Genomic DNA, 19,996 nt, shown 5'->3' on the forward strand with positions numbered 1-19,996 from the left:
GAGAGGGGGCTCACGCGAGCGTCCGCAGGCGTGCGGAGACTTTGGAGTTTTCAGCCGAGCGCCAAGCTGTTTTTCAGCGCGCTGTCGGCTGAAAACATCCAATCAGCCTGAAGCAGCGTCAACGTCACGGCGCCGTGACGTCGGTGCCTTGACATTGACGTCAGTGCGTCGCGGGCGATTGGCCCAGCGACGTCACTGCCCTGCCTCCAACCACCTCCCCCCCGGCTCCCTTCGTGCACGCTGGCTCGTCTGCAAGTCCGTGGAATCGCGCTGAATTCAGCAGGCGAGCCTCAGCGTTAGCGCGCCTCCGCTCTCCCCACACCTCTATGGCCTGAGACAGCTGAAGCTTATATACAACCACACGGAGTCACCTTAATAACTCTTTGATCACCTATTGGTATTGGCGTAATGCAGATGTGGTGCCTATATTTAAAAAGGGAGCTAGATCACAACCGGGGAATTACAGACCTGTAATCCTGACTTCAATAGTGGGGAAACTACTTGAAGGTTTAATACGGGATAATATTCAGGAATACCTAATGGAAAACAAAATTATTAGTAATAGTCAGCATGGATTTATGAAGGATAGATCTTGCCAAACTAACCTTATTTGTTTCTTTGAGGAGGTAAGTAGGAATTTAGACCAGGGTAATGCAGTTGATGTGGTCTACTTAGATTTTGCAAAGGCTTTTGATACGGTTTCACACAAGAGGTTGGTGTACAAAATAAAGAAAGTTGGACTCAGTAATAATGTACACACCTGGATTGAAAACTGGTTAAAGGACAGACAACAGAGGGTTGTCATAAATGGAACTTTTTCAGGTTGGGCTAAAGTCGTGAGTGGAGTACCTCAGGGATCGGTACTGGGACCCCTGCTTTTTAACTTGTTTATTAATGACCTTGAGGTTGGGATCGAGAGCAAAGTCTCCATCTTTGCTGATGATACAAAATTGTGTAAGGTAATAGAATCAGAGCAGGATGTCATTTCTCTCCAGAAGGACTTGGAGAGACTGAAAACGTGGGCAGGTAAATGGCAGATGAGATTTAATACAGATAAATGCAAGGTTATGCATTTGGGATACAAGAATAAAAAGGCGACTTACAAATTAAATGGAGATATATTGGGGGAATCCTTGATGGAGAAGGATTTAGGAGTGCTTGTAGACAGCAGGCTTAGCAATAGTGCCCAATGTCATGCAGTAGCTGCAAAGGCAAACAAGATCTTATCTTGCATCAAACGGGCAATGGATGGAAGGGAAGTAAACATAATTATGCCCCTTTACAAAGAATTAAGTAAGACCACACCTTGAATATGGAGTACAATTTTGGGCACCAATCCTAAGAAAAGACATTATGGAACTAGAGAGAGTGCAGAGAAGAGCCACCAAATTAATAAAGGGGATGGACAATCTAACTTATGAGGAGAGGCTAGCTACATTAGATTTATTTACATTAGAAAAGAGGCGTCTAAGAGGGGATATGATAACCATATACAAATATATTCAGGGACAATACAAGGAGCTTTCAAAAGAACTATTCATCCCACGGGCAGTACAAAGGACTCGGGCCATCCCTTAAGGTTGGAGGAAAGGAAATTTCACTTGCAACAAAGGAAAGGGTTCTTTACAGTAAGGGCAGTTAAAATGTGGAATTCATTACCCATCGAGACTGTGATGGCAGATACAATAGATTTGTTCAAAAAAAGGTTGGACATCTTTTTAGATGGGAAAGATATACAGGGATATACCAAATAAGTATACATGGGAAGGATGTTGATCCAGGGATTAATCCGATTGCCAATTTTTGGAGTCAGGAAGGAATTCATTTTTCCCCTTAATGAGGTTTTTTGTTTGCCTTCCTCTGGATCAATAAGTATAGATATAGGATAAAGTATCTGTTGTCTAAATTTAGCATAGATTGAACTTGATGGACGGAAGTCTTTTTTCAACCTCATCTACTATGTAACTATGTATCTCAAGGGCTATTGGTGCACTGGTTTTAGGTAAAACATCTCAAATTGTCTGTGTGTCCTGCAATCCTCATACCCTGCTGTCTATTTAGCTAATTTTACTTCAATTTAGGTAAAACATCTCAAATTGTCTGTGTAGAAATCATCCCCCTATTGCCTTAATGTAATTCATCTTTCACACTTGTGCAAGACAACACCCACCTTTGAAAAACAATTTGGTTTAACTACGCTCACATGTGCTAATTAAGTTTGTTGTACCAACCAGGTGACTTTCTACATGTATATAAGTAAACTTACAACAGCCATTGCTGCTAGCAGCCTTTGCTCTTAAGCAGAAATGCTTTTAAGTAGAAATCTTTCAAGTAGTGGAAGTTTAAAAAGAAGTGGAAAAAGTGGACACACTCTACTGCTTCTGATTCCTGCATTTGAACTACGCTGGAAAGGAGGTTATCATCCCACTCTGCACATCTCAACACATTACTATTGCTGTGATGCCACCTTTACTTTTTATATTTACTGTAACCTCACTTATTTTCAAATTATGCACTTCCTTCCACCAGCCTCATGTCTCTAACTCTATTCATATTTCGCCATCTCTCCTTACTTCACCACTTCTCAGTTCACATGAACTCCTCTCTTACCTGCGCCCTCTGTCACCACACAGTTATGCCGCCTGCACTAAAACACACCCCTACAAATCATCCTCTCACATTCTCTTTCTGTCCATGCTTCTCCTCCTTGCTTCTGGGGATATCTCTCCCAATCCTGGTCCCTGCCTTATTTCTACTTGCTCTCGTCCTTGCCTCCCACATCCAACTTGTATTCCTCGTGGTGTAAACCCCTCTAACCTCATACCCATCCCCTGCCACCCTCCCTCCTCTCTCCCTTTCTCCTGTGCACTTTGGAATGCTCGCTCCCTCTCTAACAAGTTCCTCTCTGTGCATGACTTCTTTCTCTCTCACTCCCTGCTTCTCTTTGCTATAACTGAGACCTGGCTCACTCAGTCTGACTCTGCTCTGGAAGCTGCCCTCTCCTACGGTGGCCTTTCCTTCTCCCACACTCCACGCCCTGATGGCAGGGGTGGAGGCGTGGGGCTCCTGCTCTCCTCTCTCTGCCGTTACAGAACAATTTCTATTCCCCCCTCTCTTGCTTTTCCCTCCTTCGAGGCTCACACAGTCCAGATCTTCTCTCCTCTCCCGGTCCATGTGGCGGTCATCTATCGCCCACCTTCCTCTACTCATCCCCCTTCTGCCTTTCTCTCTCACTTTGAATCCTGGCTCTCTTTCTTTCTCTCCTCAGACTCCCCTGTTCTTCTCCTTGGGGACTTCAATTGCCACATTGATGACCCCTCTCTCCCTTGGGCTTCCCGCTTTCTTTCTCTAACCTCTTCTTTTGGCCTTCAACAGTGGACTGCAACCAGCACCCACAAGGATGGCCACTACTTAGACCTGGTTTTCACTAAAAACTTCTCTCTCTCCGACTTCTCCATTTCCCCTTTTCCTCTCTCTGACCATCACCTCATCTCATTTTCTCTCTCTCGCTTCTCTCCATCTCCATCTCCATCTCGCCCTCGTTTTTGCAGAAACCTGCACTCTATTAACCTACCAGCTCTTGATTCCACTTTACGCTCCTCCCTCTCTTCTCTCAGTTCCGCTTCAGACCCTGACAACCTGGTCAGGAACTACAACTCTGCCTTATCTTCCTCTCTTGATCTTCATGCCCCACTTTCTCTCTGCCGTCCTCGCCCTTCTAACCCCAGACCCTGGCTAAACTCCCACACACGCATGCTGCGTTCCTCCACTCGTTCCTCTGAACGCCTCTGGAGGAAATCTCATACACTCGCAGACTTCGTTCACTACAAATTTATGCTATCCTGTTTCAACTCTGCCCTCTTTCAGGCTAAACAAACCTACTTTTCATCACTAATCAACACACACAAGTCTAACCCACGCCGTCTCTTTTCTGTCTTTGACTCTCTACTCAGACCACCCTCAGCTGCCTCCTCTTCTTCCTCCATCTCACCTCAGGACTTTGCTGACTTTTTTAAGAATAAGGTGGAGTCCATACGGCAGAACATCCCATCTGTTGCCTCCTCCCATCCCACAATGCTTCCCAACTCTCCTCCTGTCTTTCTTGACTCTTTTTCTGCTATCTCGGAGGAGGATGTATCACTGCTGATCTCCTCTTCTCCCTCTACCACTTGCCCTCTTGATCCCATTCCCTCCCATCTCCTAAAACCTCTTGCTCCTTCTATAATCCCTATGCTCACACAGATCTTTAACTCTTCCCTCTACTCTGGTACCTTTCCTTCATCCTTCAAGCATGCAACCGTTATACCATTACTCAAAAACAGCAAGCTTGACCCTACCTGTCCTTCTAACTATCGACCTGTCTCCCTCCTGCCTTTTGCCTCCAAACTCCTTGAACGTCTTGTATTCTCTCGATTGCTACACTTTCTCAACACCTATTCTGTACTAGACCCTCTACAATCTGGCTTCCGCACTGCTCACTCTACTGAAACAGCCCTCACTAAAATAACTGACGACCTCCACGCTGCCAAAGACAGAGGTCATTACACTCTGCTCATATTACTCGACCTCTCTGCAGCATTCGACACCGTGGACCACCCTCTTCTCCTTCACATTCTCCATACTCTTGGTATTCGGAACAAAGCTTTATCCTGGATCTCCTCTTACCTCTCCCATCGTACCTTCAGTGTCTCTTTTGCTAACACCTCCTCCTCCTCTATTGATCTCTCTGTGGGGGTACCCCAGGGCTCTGTCCTGGGACCCCTTCTCTTTTCTCTCTACACACTCTCTCTAGGTGACCTAATCACATCTTTTGGGTTTAAATATCACCTCTATGCTGACGACACACAAATTTACCTTTCAACCCCTGACCTTACACCTGCTATACAGACCAAAGTTTCTGAATGCCTCTCTGGAATATCATCCTGGATGGCCATCCGCCGACTGAAACTTAACATGGCAAAAACAGAGCTCCTTATACTACCTCCCAAACCTGGCCCTACTACATCCTTCCACATTGCTATTGGAAATACGATCATTCACCCAGTAGCCCAAGCACGCTGCCTAGGGGTCACACTTGATTCCTCTCTCTCATTCTCCTCTCATATTCAAAACGTTTCTAAAACTTGTCGCTTTTTCCTCCGCAATATCACAAAGATACGCCCTTTCCTCTGTTACTCAACTGCTAAAACTCTGACTCAGGCCCTCATTCTCTCCCGTCTCGATTACTGCAACCTCCTGCTGTCCGGCCTTCCTACCTCTCACCTGTCTCCCCTACAATCTATCCTAAACACTGCTGCCAGAATCACTCTACTCTTTCCTAAATCTGTCTCAGCGTCTCCCCTGCTGAAATCCCTCTCCTGGCTTCCGATTAAATCGCGTATCTCACACTCAATTCTACTGCTCACTTTTAAAGCTTTACATTCTTCTGCCCCTCATTACATCTCAGCCCTAATTTCTCGCTATGCACCATCACGACTCTTGCGTTCTTCTCAAGGATGTCTTCTTTCTACCCCCTTTGTATCTAAAGCTCTCTCCCGCCTTAAACCTTTCTCACTTTCTGCCCCACACCTCTGGAATGCTCTTCCCCTCAATACCCGACTAGCCCCCTCGCTATCCACCTTTAAGACCCACCTTAAGACACATCTGCTTAAAGAAGCATATGAGTAGCACTGGATAATCATGGACACATGACACAAAGCTTGGCCTCCTGCAGACGCACTTACTAGTATTCCCTCCTACTGTCTCTGTACGTTCTCCCTACCTACCAATTAGATTGTAAGCTCCTCGGAGCAGGGACTCCTTCCTTAATGTTACTTTTACAGTATGTCTGAAGCACTTATTCCCATGATGTGTTATTTATATTTGTTATTTATATGACATGTATTACTACTGTGAAGCGCTATGTACATTTTATGGCGCTATACAAATAAAGACATACATACATACATACATACATACACTGCAGAGAAATCCGTTGCCAAGCCCTGTAACCTCCAGCAGTAACTAGGTTACAGCTGCAGACCGTGCATTGTCCCACGTGTGGTTTTTTTTTAATATAAATCAGTTCTGTGCTATGAGAAAATACTTTTTTTTTTTAACACTGAATTAAATGTTTAATATATTATAATGTAACAAGCATTTTTTCTGTTTATATAGCAACAATTTACAAAGTCACATCCCCTTCCTCTTCTGAAACAGGCTCTGGCACACCCCTTTTTGAGCCCTGCCCTCTCTCTAGCAGTTAACCAATTGTATCTAGCGACTGCCTGGTCACATGATCTTCCCCACAGAACTTTGCATCTTTGGTCCTCTTCTGCTGCACTGACAGCCATTTAGTGACCCCCTGAGCTGAATCTTCGCTGATCGATTACAGGGGAACTGATCGATCGGCAGCTTAGCTAATTACTTATCATTGTGTGGATTATATTGATGCACATATTAAAAGGGAAACATTTTTTTTTTTTAATTTAAAAAAATAAAAACGGCAGTTTGGACTGCTGTTGTCAAGGGATGCATGAGTAGTCTTGCAGACCCCACAGACGTACAGCAGGCACTATCACACTCATCAGAGGTGGGCAACTCCAGTCCTCAAGAGCCACCAACAGGACAGGTTAGACTAGAGCCTGAGCCCAGACACGGCGTGATTGCTGTCACCAAGCTGCCGTGCTGGAAACCAAGACCCAGACTAGTGGCCGATGCCAGACACGGAGCAATCTCTTCTTCCCTCATTAGCTATTGTTCTCTAAGATCTAAACTGTGTACAGTAAGTCACTTCCTAACTACAGTAAGTCACTTCCTAACTACAGTAAGTCACTTCCTAACTACAGAAAGTCACTTCCTAACTACAGTTAGCACGTTCTTAGCTACAGAACTATTAAAGGCTGCTAGAAATGGGATTATTACCCAAAAAGGCAACAACAAAATCAGCAAAGTATGAGTTAGCCAGTAGGGAGAAGGGCAGAAATTAAAATAGAATTGTTAATTGGGCATATTAATTAAGTAAGTGCATGCCCAGCAGAGTCCCGGCCGTAGGAGAAGGCGAGCAAAGTAGTTGCCTTGGGCCCGGTGCCTTCGAGGGGCCCCGCTCTCTCCTCTCCCTCCTCCTGTCGGTGCTGGGATCCAAATTCTACCCAACAGGAAAGGGGAGATCTGGAGGAGGGAGCTGGGGAGTCCCCGAACCGGCGCAGGACAGCACAGCTGCTCACCCCAAGGTAGGGAGGAGAGGGAAGTATGTGTAGCTGGGGGAGGAGGGAGATGTGTGTCACGGGAGACCAGGTATTTACACCTTTTAACCAGGATCATGCATTGAGCAAAAACAAGTTAATTAAATAAATTGTAAATTTATTCACAAGAAAAGGCATACACACAATGATACACAAACTATAGGAAAAAGACACACTTACTTGGGAACTGGGGTAAAAACTAGGCTGGAAATTATCTTTTCTGGTGCTGAGGTGAGGTGTAGAAGATTATGCTTGAAATTTCTTCTGTTGAGCTGTGACCTCAGGAAAAGGAGAAAAAAAGGACAAAACATGCAGGGAGCCAAAAGTCTAGCAAACCAGAGGGTCCCCCCCACCGGGGGGGTCTCTGTTCTCCGGACCCAGTACTCCACCCTGCCCCATCCACTTAGCACCCCGACACCTCTCAACATCCCATTTATCTCTCATGTACGGATTCTAGGCAGACTAGCTTGCACCTTAATCATATGCCCCAGCTGACTGCATAGAGCCTTACAGTAAACACAACACACAATATAAAGTACACTTTTTTAAAGAATATTGGTTTGGGGAACCTATACCGGTTCTGGGTGACCTGGGCATTTAATGGGTATTGCCATTAACCTAGGGACTCCTTGACTGTTTCAGGGACACCTCACATCCCTATGCCCTGTTTGCCTTTCTGGTCTGTGCTGAAGCAGGGGACCCCTAGTGGTGAGTCCCAAAAGCGTTTTCAAGGGGAGATATTGCCGGGACAATGTGCCTACTTATATACAGGAATCAGACCTGATTCATGGGTAATTTTTTAGGGGAACCAGCAACTCTGAGCCCTGACTAGCTAGGCACATTCTGCCAACACTTTCTCCGCAAACACCCCCTTGAAACTCATACCACAGGAATCGCTGCTCGCTGGCACTCCCAGCTCGCTGGCACTCCCTGCTCGCTGGCACTCCCTGCTCGCTGGCACTCCTGGAAAAGTAAAAACACATCAAATACTTTATTACCGCATAATTTCACTGTAAGGTTATACAACAGTTAGGCTCAAGAGCTAACACTCCTGAGCCCCAATACATGGATCAGAGGTAACCAAACGGGCTTAACCTTTATTAGTGAGCCTGGTTACCCCCTCACCATCACAATGTGTTGTAGCTGGGGGAGGAGGGAGGTGTGTTTAGCTAGAGGAGGCGTGTGCAGCTGGGGGAGGGGGAGGTGTGTGTAACTGGGGGAAGTGTGTGTACCTGGGGGACGTGTGTGTAGCTGGGGGTGGGGGGTGGTGTGTGTAGCTGGGGTTGAGGGAGGTGTGTGTAGCTGGGGTTACGGGGGAGATGTGCGTAGCTGGGGGAGGTGTGTGTGGGTGGGGGAAGTGTGTGTGGGTGGGGGAGGTGTGCGTAGCTGGGGGGGGAGGTGTGTGTAGCTGGGGGAGGGGGGAGGTGTGTGTAGCTGGGGGAGGTGTGTGTAGCTGGTGGTGGGGGAGGTGTGTGTAGCTGAGGAGGGGGGAGGTGTGTGTAGCTGGGGGAGAGGGAGGTGTGTGCGGGTCGGGGAGGTGTGTGTAGCTGAGGGAGGGGGGAGGTGTGTGTAGCTTGAGGAGGTGTGTGTAGCTGGGAGAGGGGGAGGTGTGTGTAGCTGGGGGAGGGAGGAGGTGTGTGTAGCTGGGGGAGGGGGCAGGTGGTTGTAGCTGGAGGAGGGGGGAGGTGTGTGTAGCTGGGGGAGGGGGAGGCGTGTGTAGCTGGGGGACGGGGAGGCGTGTGTAGCTGGGGGACGGGGGAGGTGTGTGTAGCTGGGGGACGGGGGAGGTGTGTGTAGCTGGGGGAGGGGGAGGCGTGTGTAGCTGGGGGACGGGGGAGGCGTGTGTAGCTGGGGGATGGGGGAGGCGTGTGTAGCTGGGGAGGGGGAGGTGTGTGTAGCTGGGGGAGGGGTGTGTATCTGGGGCACGGGGAGGTTGTAACTTATGGTGTTTGAGACATTCTTGTCCTACAGCTCAGATTTGCAGAGCCGGAATGAAACTACTTCTAAATCCGCCTTTCTAACAGTGTGGGCACACGAGAAGGTCTTACAGAATACGGGAACCTGCATATCCGAGCAAAAGGGGCTCGTTCCTCACGGATATGCATGTCTCCCAGCTACTGGAATATCCCCCGAAATCTGATCTAACGTCACATTATTGGAAGATAACAACATTATGCTACAGTATGGTGACCATGTTTTCCATCAGGTATTCCTGAATATTATCCCGTATTAAACCTTCAAGTCGTTTCCCCACTATTGAAGTCAGGCTTACAGGTCTGTAATTCCCCGGTTGTGATCTAGCTCCCTTTTTAAATATAGGCACCACATCTGCTTTACGCCAATCTTGTGGTACTGAGCCTGTGGAAATGGAGTCCTTGAATATTAAATATAATGGTTTGGCTATTACTGAGCTTAACTCCTTGAGAACTCTTGGATGTATACCATCGGGGCCAGGTGCCTTATTTACTTTTATCAAGTCGCTTATGAACTTCTTCCTCAGTTAACCAATTGCTCATTAATATGGAGGTTGTGGCTTCCTCCTGCGGCACTACTATTGAACTTGATTCTTCCCTGGTAAACACAGAGGCAAAGAATGTGTTTAATACCTCTGCTTTTTCCTTATCTCCAATAATCTGCCTACCCATCTCACACTGAAAGGGTCCTATATTTTCTTTTCTCATTTTTTTTTGTTATTAAGGTACTTAAAGAACTTTTTAGGGTTGTTCTTACTTTCTATTGCAATCCTTTTTTCATTATCCATTTTTGCTAATTTGATTGCCCTTTTGCAATTTGTTACATTCCTTATAATTCTGATACGATGCCTCCGTCCCGTCTGACTTAAAGAATCTAAACGCCTTCCTCTTCTTGTCCATTTCCTCCACTACCTGTTTATTTAGCCACATTGGTTTTGACTTATTTCTTTTATACTTATTACCCAAGGGTATACACTGATACGTGTGCTTTTCTAACAATGTTTTAAAGACTGCCCGTTTATCTTCTACATTTTCCCTGCAAAAACATCACCCCAATGTATTACTTGTAGATTAGTCCTCAGTTTATTAAAATCTGCCTTTCTAAAAAGTTTAAGGTCTTTGTTGAACCCAAGTAATCTGTTTTTTGATCATTTATTTCAAATGAGACCATGTTATGATCACTGTTACCAAAATGTTCCAGGACTTGAATATTTGCTATTACTTCTACAGTGTTTGATATGACCAAATCTAGTATTGCTCCTCTCCTGGTTGGTTCCTTGATAATTTGGGTCATATAATTGTCTTTAAGCACCCCCAAAAACCTGTTTCCAATGTTGTAATGCTAATCTCATTGCCCCAGTCTATGTCTGGATAATTAAAATCCCCCATTATGCAAACATGACCCAGTTTTGATGCCTTCTCCATTTGCAAATGTATTTTAGCTTCCTCAATCTCACAGATATTTGGTGGTTTATAGCATATTCCCACAAACATTTTCTTTATACTTTTACCTCCACTGCTAATTTCTATCCACAAAGTCTCTATATTTTCATCATTCCCTTCATAAACATCTTCCCTTATAATAGGTTTTAGATCCGGTTTAACATATACACATACTCCACCTCCTCTTCTATTTGCTCGATCATTCCGAAAAAGGGAATAACCCTCTAAATTAACTGCCCAGTCATGCGTTTCATCCCACCATGTTTCAGTAATGCCTATGATATCATACTGCTCCCTTGCAGCTATTAATTCAAGCTCCCCCATTTTATCTGTGAGGCTTCTTGCATTAGCAAGCATGCATTTCAGTTTTTTTCCAGTCTTTACTATTATCTTATCTGCTCCTTCCTTTCTGCGCCAACTTGGTTTACTCTTTAGAAGTTTTCTAGTATTATCTGTATTTACTATGGATGTCTCACTGCTTGTCAAACTCGCACTTGCCTCCATTCTACCTCCATACCACCTTGTATCCTCCTCTATTCTATTTAGTTCATTATCTGTTTCATTCCCCTCCATACTAGTTTAAAATCTCCTCCAACCTTTTTAGCATTCTCCCCCCTAGCACAGAAGATCCCTCTTCATTGAGGTGCAATCCGTCCCTAGAATAAAGATTGCACCTATCAGAAAAGGAGTCCCAGTGCTCTAAAAACCCAAACCCCTCCTTCCTGCACCACTTTCTTAGCCATGCATTAACCTCCCTGATCTCTCTCTGACTGTCTCCCTGCGGTAGCGCATGGCACTGGTAGTATTTCAGAAAATACTACCTTGGAGGTCCTTGCCTTAAGCTTTTGGCCTAGATCACTGAAATCATTTTTTTAGGACCATCCATCTTTCTCTAACTTTGTCATTGGTGCCAACATGTACCAAGACCGCCGGGTCAATCCCAGCCCCTCCCAACAATCTGTCTACCCGATCGCGTTTTGCAGAATTTTTTTTTTAATGGAACAGACGAGGAAAAAATAGAAACGGACTGATTCGTAAACAAGAAGCAAATAAGTAAAAAATTTATTTTAGGGCAGGGGTGGGCAACTCCAGTCCCAACAGGTCCGGTTTTAAGAATATCCCTGCTTCAGCACAGTGGCTCAGTCTTTGACTGCACCACCTGTGATGAAGCCAGGATATCCTGAAAACCTGACCTGTTGGGACTGGATTTGCGGTTGGGACTTGTTTGCAGTTTTGCCTCCTCTTGATCCGTGAAGACTTTCTGCTTCATTAGTGCAGTATTATGGAGATACAGCCTGTTCCCTAAATCTTTCCTGCAGAACCTGTCTGAGATGTATGCATGGACACTGCAGAGAGATTTCTTTATCAGTATCCTGGTTTTAATTAGATTGATCTGTTGCTCTGTTCTTATCACAGACACTGCTGGCAGTAAGATTGTGTTACACTGTTTGCCACATTTAATGTGTGGGGTTTTCCTGCCTTTCTTTAACCCCGCTAAAGATACCAGTAATCTCATTCAGAGGCAGAACTCACTGATTTTTAGTATCAATGTTCCCATTTACTTCAAAGGATCCCCTTTTTTTTGTCCAGAAACCCACAAATCACTTACTTTGGTCCTTTCAGGTTGACATCCCAGCCCACTTGTGAATGAATAAAATTATAGCGATGGACAATAATCTTGGCATTTTTAGGGTTCAATTCTCAAAATTCTTTGGGTTTTGCCTAAAAAGAGTTTGCTCAGTTTTGGATTATAAAGAATTTATGGATTAGGTCACAAATAACCCTAGAATATAAACTGGGGTTTCTCCGATTCAAAATGTTCATGTCATTCAGAATCTATTAACCCTTTGAGTGACAGGGGCTGCGTTGGCGGTGGCATCAAAGTGCCCCCAAACCCCGGGCAGTTCCCCGTTCCATGTCGCACGAAGCCTGTGTTCCCCGTATACAGAACACTGATGCCTCAGACCTGGCCGCCCCGTCTGAGCGTTTACCCGGAGCACTCCGTAGAAAGCAAACATTTGCTGATGATGTAACCTGGTACACCAGAAGGGCAGCGAAAAGGGTAAGAAAAACAAATGATAGGATTCATTATTGGTGCCAACCAGCAACGTTGGCACTATCCATTTTGAATTCCTTGGTTGCACTTGCACTTTTTGTGATGCAAATTAGCATTGTTAGCACCTCTGGTAAACAAGATTGACTTGTGTGGAGAGGACGAGTACAAAGTTCATTATCATGTACATCATGCCCCCTCGTCTGTTCAGTGTGGATATACTTCATTTCAGTATGAAGTTAGTATGTATACAGTATGTTGTGTGAATTCACCAAGTGGGAAAATGGAGATTGGGGGGGGAAGACGGAATTTGCTAAAGGTGAGTCCCTGCGCCAAAGAGCTTACAATCTAATTCTGGATTGAAGGGATTTGCCCAAGTTTATAAGGAGAGTTGACACTTGCATTTGGACTTGTGCCCACCTGATTTAGAGGCAGTGTCCTTACCACTGACTTCTCTATCCCGTCTCGAGAGGTTTAGTGGCAAGAACAGCAGATCTAACTCGTCCAAACTCAACGAGTCTGATGTATCAGGTTCTACAAGTAGTTGTTTGTTTTAACCCTTTAAGTCAGCAAAGCTCCCTATTCAATATAGTGAGACGCAGATTAATGCACAGTTAATTCAAATGAATGGAAGTTGCATTATTAACTGTGCATTACCCAACTTCTCCCTAATGCCCAGATCCACAGAAAGGTGCCACGTTTTAGCACACCTTTACCGAATGGGAGTAAAGGCATACTAAAGCTTAGCACCGTTTTGTGGATCTGGGCCTAAGAGAACATGTATCTTTTTTAGGGGGTTATTTATCAGTCTTTTGACTGCACAACTGGGGGAAAAATAGCACCAGATATACACAAAAAAGGAATCCCGTGTATTTTTCCTCTGTTAATCTGCTGTTTTGCACCAATTTTGCCCTAGTTTTGCAGCCAGGAGACTGATAAATAAACCCCCGAGTGTTAATAAATCGAGGAACAGCAAGTTGTTGCACATATTTAAATACATATGTCAGTCTGCTGCTTTTATTTGGAATTGGTTAAACATTGTTTCCCATGGACCCTGAGCACAGACTGACAAGAGGTCTCAGAGTAACCCCAGAGTCCCAATCTCTCAGTGATCTAACTCCGTTACTGTATCAGCATGAAGTTCTAAATAGTGGTTACTCTGCAGAGATTCTGTACAGTATGATAGAGTTGGCCATTTGTGTCCATAATGGTGAAATATGAAGTGTCAATGCCGAGTATAACTATAATAACGTGGAGAGGCGGTCACTGTGAAGTACTCTAGCACATTGAGCTCTCACTGAGATATAGTGGATCCCTGGGATACAAAAGATGTATTCTGTATAATGGTTTCCTTCCTTTCTTGAATAAGTAAAGGTAAGAGTACATTTCCCATTAACCCCTTTGGTGCTGGAAGGGCCACGGAACAAAGCTTCCCTAACCCCTCCAGACATGTCACGATCATATGGTCGCTCCTTGGGAGCCATCGCAATGTCATCGATGGCACGAATGGACGAGGAGTCTCCTCTTATGTTCCTTTTCCGTGCAGGTCGCCATCCGACTTCCTCATCCCTAGCAAATGAGCAAAGATCCCATGATCCAGCTTCTACGTCATGGGCCCCTGGCGTTCCAGAACTGATGACGTCATAGCTACATCATGGAGCAATCCACAATAATTAGTTATTTTCTGCAAACGTACAGGTATCAGAAATAGGGCATCCGAGCACAGACAGTACTCATCCACTCTAGTGTCACCACGAGATTTAAGACATACACACACACACACACACACACACAAACACATATATATATTAGAGAATCCGCAATAGACACTGCTCTTCAATAAAACAGTACAACATTTATCCCATGTGATACAGGAAAAGTGTAACATCTGGCAACGTCAAGCTTGACAAAGGACCACTTAGATCCGAAACGTTGCCTGTTTTTATACTTTTTCTGTATCACATGGAATAAATGTTGTACTTTGTATTGAAGAGCAGTGTGTGCTGTATATTTTCTCTATTTCATATGTTGTTTTGGCCTGGAGTGGAGATTCCGACTCTTCTGCATGCATCACTAGAAGATAAGTCACCACTGTATATCTTCAGCTAATCTGGTTATATTCTGCTACTTTTGCGTTCCACAGAAACATTTATTTTATGTATATATTATGCAGGGTGCATACCAACAAGAATAATGGTATAAAGAACAAAGAAAGGATAGGCTCTCCAGAATTAAACAAAAAGGTGACATTTAATAGCTCAACTTTTCAGCTCACACATAAGCCTTTCTCAAGAGCTCTTACGTGAGCTGAAACATTGAGCAATTAAATGTCACCTTCTTTCATTCTGGAGTGTCTGTGTATATATATATATATACACGAGAAGAAAGAAAGCACCCGATACTAGTGTAATATGAAAAAATACACAATTTAATGTTCCCAGTAAAAGTCCAACAAATTTAAACTCACAAACAAAAATAGTAAATCAAGCACGTAATGAGTAATACTCATTCACCAGACGCCGGACATCACCGCTCTGCTCCCACGCCTTGCTCCCACATGTAGTCCCGGCACCTTTGAGCCTCCGTCCAGCAGGAGCCCCAGAGAACGCACAACCTCTCCCGATGTCGCCCGGAAACAAACTGAACCAACCAGTGGTTCCGGATAGGAGGAAAATGAAGGTAGGACCTTAGGGGATAGATCGCCAGCGCGCGGCAGCGTCCCAGAGTCTTAGTAAAGTCCAAGGTATGGATAGGTATGGTGTGATAGCTGTCACTAGGTCACACCAGCATTCCCTACGCGTTTCTTTACACTTGGGTGATTTCATCAGGGGATAAATGACGGATGTACGTCATAAGTATTTATATTTGCATAAACCAATCAAACAAGATCTTGGCTAATGAGATGATTAAATAAACACATGAAATCAATTAATGGCTATAAAGCCAAAAGATAAACATATATCAATTGAGTTGTCAAATGAAAACATATAACAAATATTTTGAAATATACAACCTCAAAAACACATACCACTGTAGACAGATCAAATTCATATATAAATATGTGTACATTCATGTTTATACCATTGGTGTACATGTGTGTATCAACCAGGCTATGTGTCAATTAATATAACAATTCTCAATGATGGCATAAAAGGCCTATAATTGAATATTTGGGTACATGAATGTATGTAGGTATATAGATTATAATGTTACATACAACAAAACAAAATACACACATAATTAATTCAATAAAATATTTAAAAAGGAACGAAAAAAGACGACAAAAAGATGTATATTAAATGTATTTTATACTTGTAAACCATCCTATATATTTGAGGTAAATGCCAACCACATGCAGTGATCACCATGTCTCTCAAATATGGGTTACTATAGGAGGATAAATTGTTTTATTATAATTTGTTGTTCTTCTGATCATATAACAAATTATAATAAATCAATTTAACTAGTTATCTATGGGCCTATGGGTGCTTGCCGGCCGCACATGTGCACAAGCAGCCGGCAAGTGCCGGAAAAAAACGGGCAATTTTTTTTCCTTTTTAAAGTCGAGACCTGGGACAAAGTCCAAAAAAACGGGACTGTCCCGGCTAAAATGGGACGTCTGGTCACCCTACCTGTAGGTGTTAACCGTAGTCCTGCCACTGAGCTAACACTCACCATATAGAGCAATTGCTGGCAGCCAATAGGTTAATAATGGGGAACAAAGAATATTTTATGAGGAAGGAATTACATGGCAGGTTTCCCAAACACCCCTAAAACAGAAGCACCCCTCCCAGAGCCTGACTTACCACGCTGCAACCTATCGGAGGACCGATCCCTCTTCATTTCTGTCATAAACTCCATTTATCTAAGAGAACCAATGCTGCATTTATCACCGTTTAATGATTTGTTCCAAACCCTTTTCTGTAATGTCATATTCATTAATCATTATGGGAAGATGTTAAGTTAATGGTCAATTTGCACATAAAGATGCCCTGGATGGATATTGGGAGGAGGGGGTAACCTTTACTAAAGTGTCTCCCAACATTGGAGACATTTTTCTTCCTTTGAAAAACCATGTTCTAAAATAATTAAAAAGATATCCCTTCTTTTACACGGGATTATTGCAGGACTGCCACTCGCACAGTATATATGGTTTTGGGTTCTACTTTGAGTTTGATTTGGAGGCAAATTCTGATTGAACTCCTTCTAAGCCATTGATATAGAGGGCTATAATATCTGTTATTAAACCCCAGTTTTTTACATTAATTTTATTTTAATACGTGTCGTTCTTGTGGACAATATGATGTTCTGTGGGTTTTTTTTTAAAGCAGAACTTTACAGAATATAAACCACTGGGGATTCTGGAGCTGAACCCACTGGAGCTTCTGGAGCTGAACCCACTGGGGCTTCTGGAGCTGAACCCACTGGGGCTTCTGGAGCTGAACCCACTGGGGCTTCTGGAGCTGAACCCACTGGGGCTTCTGGAGCTGAACCCAATGGGGCTTCTGGAGCTGAACCCACTGGGGCTTCTGGAGCTGAACCCACTGGGGCTTCTGGAGCTGAACCCACTGGGGCTTCTGGAGCTGAACCCACTGGGGCTTCTGGAGCTGAACCCACTTTTTTTGTTAGCTCCAGCTAATCATGGCTCTGGAGATATTTACCTCCTTAGTTGATCTGCTTCCCATTAGGGGAATCCAAGTGACCACCACATTGACTTCTGTCCCACCGGGGCAATCGGAAGCTGAAACATCAATGGGGAATGAAGTCTCCCTCCCTGCAAAACTGGGGCAAATCTAGATTTGTCAAAGAAAAGGAGTTCCATTGAAAGCCGTAGGATGTTTTTCCGATGACACATGTGGTGTCCTTTTTGCCCAAGTTCTGTAGGGGGGACCTTTTGCTAAATAACACTGTGTGTGCTTATTTGCGTGTCATAAGCCAGAATAATTTCCTGCATCTTAACTGCTGTATGATGAGCAAAACTTTCACACAGGTTTGGGAAACTGGAAAATGTAGGGTGACCGCTGCTTTAGTGTCATTGTCACAAATTAAATTCCCATTGTGCATAAAAGGGAGAGAGAAAGCGGGAGGGGGAGAGAGATGGAGGGAGAGGGGGAGAGAGAAAGCGGGAGGGGGAGAGAGATGGAGGGAGAGGGGGAGAGGGAAAGCGGGAGGGGGAAAGAGAAAGCGAAAGGGGGAGAGAGATGGAGGGAGAGGGGGAGAGAGATGGAGGGAGAGGGGGAGAGGGAAAGCGAGAGGGGGAGAGAGATGGAGGGAGAGGGGGAGAGGGAAAGCGAGAGGGGGAGAGAGATGGAGGGAGAGGGGGAGCGAGAGGGGGAGAGAGATGGAGGGAGAGGGGGAGAGGGAAAGCGAGAGGGGGAGAGAGATGGAGGAGAGGGGGAGAGAGATGGAGGGAGAGGGGGAGAGGGTAAGCAAGAGGGGGAGAGAGATGGAGGGAGAGGGGGAGCGAGAGGGGGAGAGAGATGGAGGGAGAGGGGGAGAGAGAAAGCGAGAGGGGGAGAGAGATGGAGGGAGAGGGGGAGCGAGAGGGGGAGAGAGATGGAGGGAGAGAGGGAGAGGAAAAGCGAGAGGGGGAGAGAGATGGAGGGAGAGGGGAAGCGAGAGGGGGAGAGAGATGGAGGGAGAGGGGGAGAGAGATGGAGGGAGAGGGGGAGAGAGATAGAGGGGGAGAGGGAAAGCGAGAGGGGGAGAGATGGAGGGAGAGGGGGAGCGAGAGGGGGAGAGAGATGGAGGGAGAGGGGAGAGAGAAAGCGAGAGGGGGAGAGGAGGAGAGAGAAAGCGAAAGGGGGAGAGAGATGGAGGGAGAGGGGGAGAGAGAAAGCGAGAGGGGGAGAGGAGGAGAGAGAAAGCGAAAGGGGGGAGACATGGAGGGAGAGGGGGAGAGGGAAAGCGAGAGGGGGAGAGAGATGGACGGAGAGGGGGAGAGAGATGGACGAAGAGGGGGAGAGAGAAAGCGAGAGATACTGACACTTCTGAGACTCACAAATGATGTGTGCAACTAATATATGCATATATGCAAAAATATACTAATATATCCCTTTATAATTCTGGTTGAGCAGCATAACTAATGTCGGTGGCATGTAAGGAGAGAAGGATATTAATATAGAGTCACTCTCCATCACCCGCTTTCCCTCCCTACCAAATCATATAATAATTATTCTTATTGGCGTCGGAAAGGGTTGCATGTTTATCCATAAGATGAAATCTAGAGCTGCCACTTCTGGGCCCAGAGAAGACATGGACATTCTTCACTATATAACTTAGGCCGTGCCTATAGTGCCGTCAATGGCGATGGTGACGTCACCCGTCGCCACAGGCGAAAGTTATATTTCGCGGCGGCGCGGATTTCCGGCCATTTGATTGGTTAAAGGGCTGTCACATGAGGCGACAGCCCTTGAAAAATCAAATTTTGCCGGCTACCAGTTACGGCGACGTCGCTCCGTCGCATTGTCACGCTTACTGTATGCGCACGCGGCGGCGGCGGCAATGCATTTGTTTTCGGGCGACGTCGCCGGCACTACAAGTGCGGCCTTAGCTATATCTCACTTGTAACACATGGCTACAGATTGCAAACAGGACTGGACTAGTATATTGGGTAACAACACTCACTGAAACCTTCGTGTCAGCTCTCCACGTGTCACTTTATCTTCCATTTTCTCAGGTGGCAGAAATAGAATTGGAAGCTATTTGTGACAGGGGCTCATTCTGCTGCAAACCGGTACGTCCAGCACTGTGCACATTAATGGCGCTGTATGGGAGGCTTTGGGCAGCCTCTGTTTAAATCTAATGCTAATGGTGCTGACAAGGGTTTGCAGGGGCATTTGGGACTGCAGGGGTTAAGCAACAAAGTTCTGCTGGATAGCATATTCATGGTCCTCTCCAACCTCATTGCAACACTGTAGCATCCCAAACACCTGCATGCTTTCTACAATCAGGCCCTTTCTCTCTGTGTGACATAATGTGACTTTCTCGTTGCGTTAGTAACAAGAGCCCTCAGGAAAGTTGTATTCAGTGGATCCTGTCCCTGGTTGGTTTGAGATGTAAGAACATATTGAGCATATGCTGGCTAAGCAGGCTCTCCAGGCTCAAAGCGTGCAGGTGTTCCCCATACACAAACACACAAAGAACCCATCATAACTTGGACGACTACAAACTTGACATGTTCTTTTCTCTGTCTCTCTTCTGTGTACACAGTGAGCTGTAACGAGCAAGTCTTTATGCAAAACATGAATTCAACTTATTTGTACGTTATTTAAGCGGATACCCCGCCAGTACCAGAAGGACCT

General features: G+C 45.2%; 1 protein-coding gene across 6 annotated transcripts in view; it reads left to right on the top strand.

The window, feature by feature from the left end:
- The window catches only part of NOS1 (nitric oxide synthase 1), a 197,413-nt gene that overhangs the window by 47,012 nt on the left and 130,405 nt on the right, over positions 1-19,996 (top strand). Inside the window, exon 1 of one of the 6 annotated variants that reach the window (XM_075568104.1) lies at positions 15,273-15,371. The exons of the other annotated variants lie outside the window; for them this stretch is intronic. The gene's annotated coding sequence lies outside the window, so the exon portion shown is untranslated. Of the gene's footprint in view, positions 1-15,272; positions 15,372-19,996 lie in introns of those variants that run through there. 6 annotated transcript variants of the gene reach the window in all.

Source organism: Ascaphus truei, chromosome 13 (assembly GCF_040206685.1).
Source record: "Ascaphus truei isolate aAscTru1 chromosome 13, aAscTru1.hap1, whole genome shotgun sequence".
Classification (NCBI taxonomy): domain Eukaryota; kingdom Metazoa; phylum Chordata; class Amphibia; order Anura; family Ascaphidae; genus Ascaphus; species Ascaphus truei.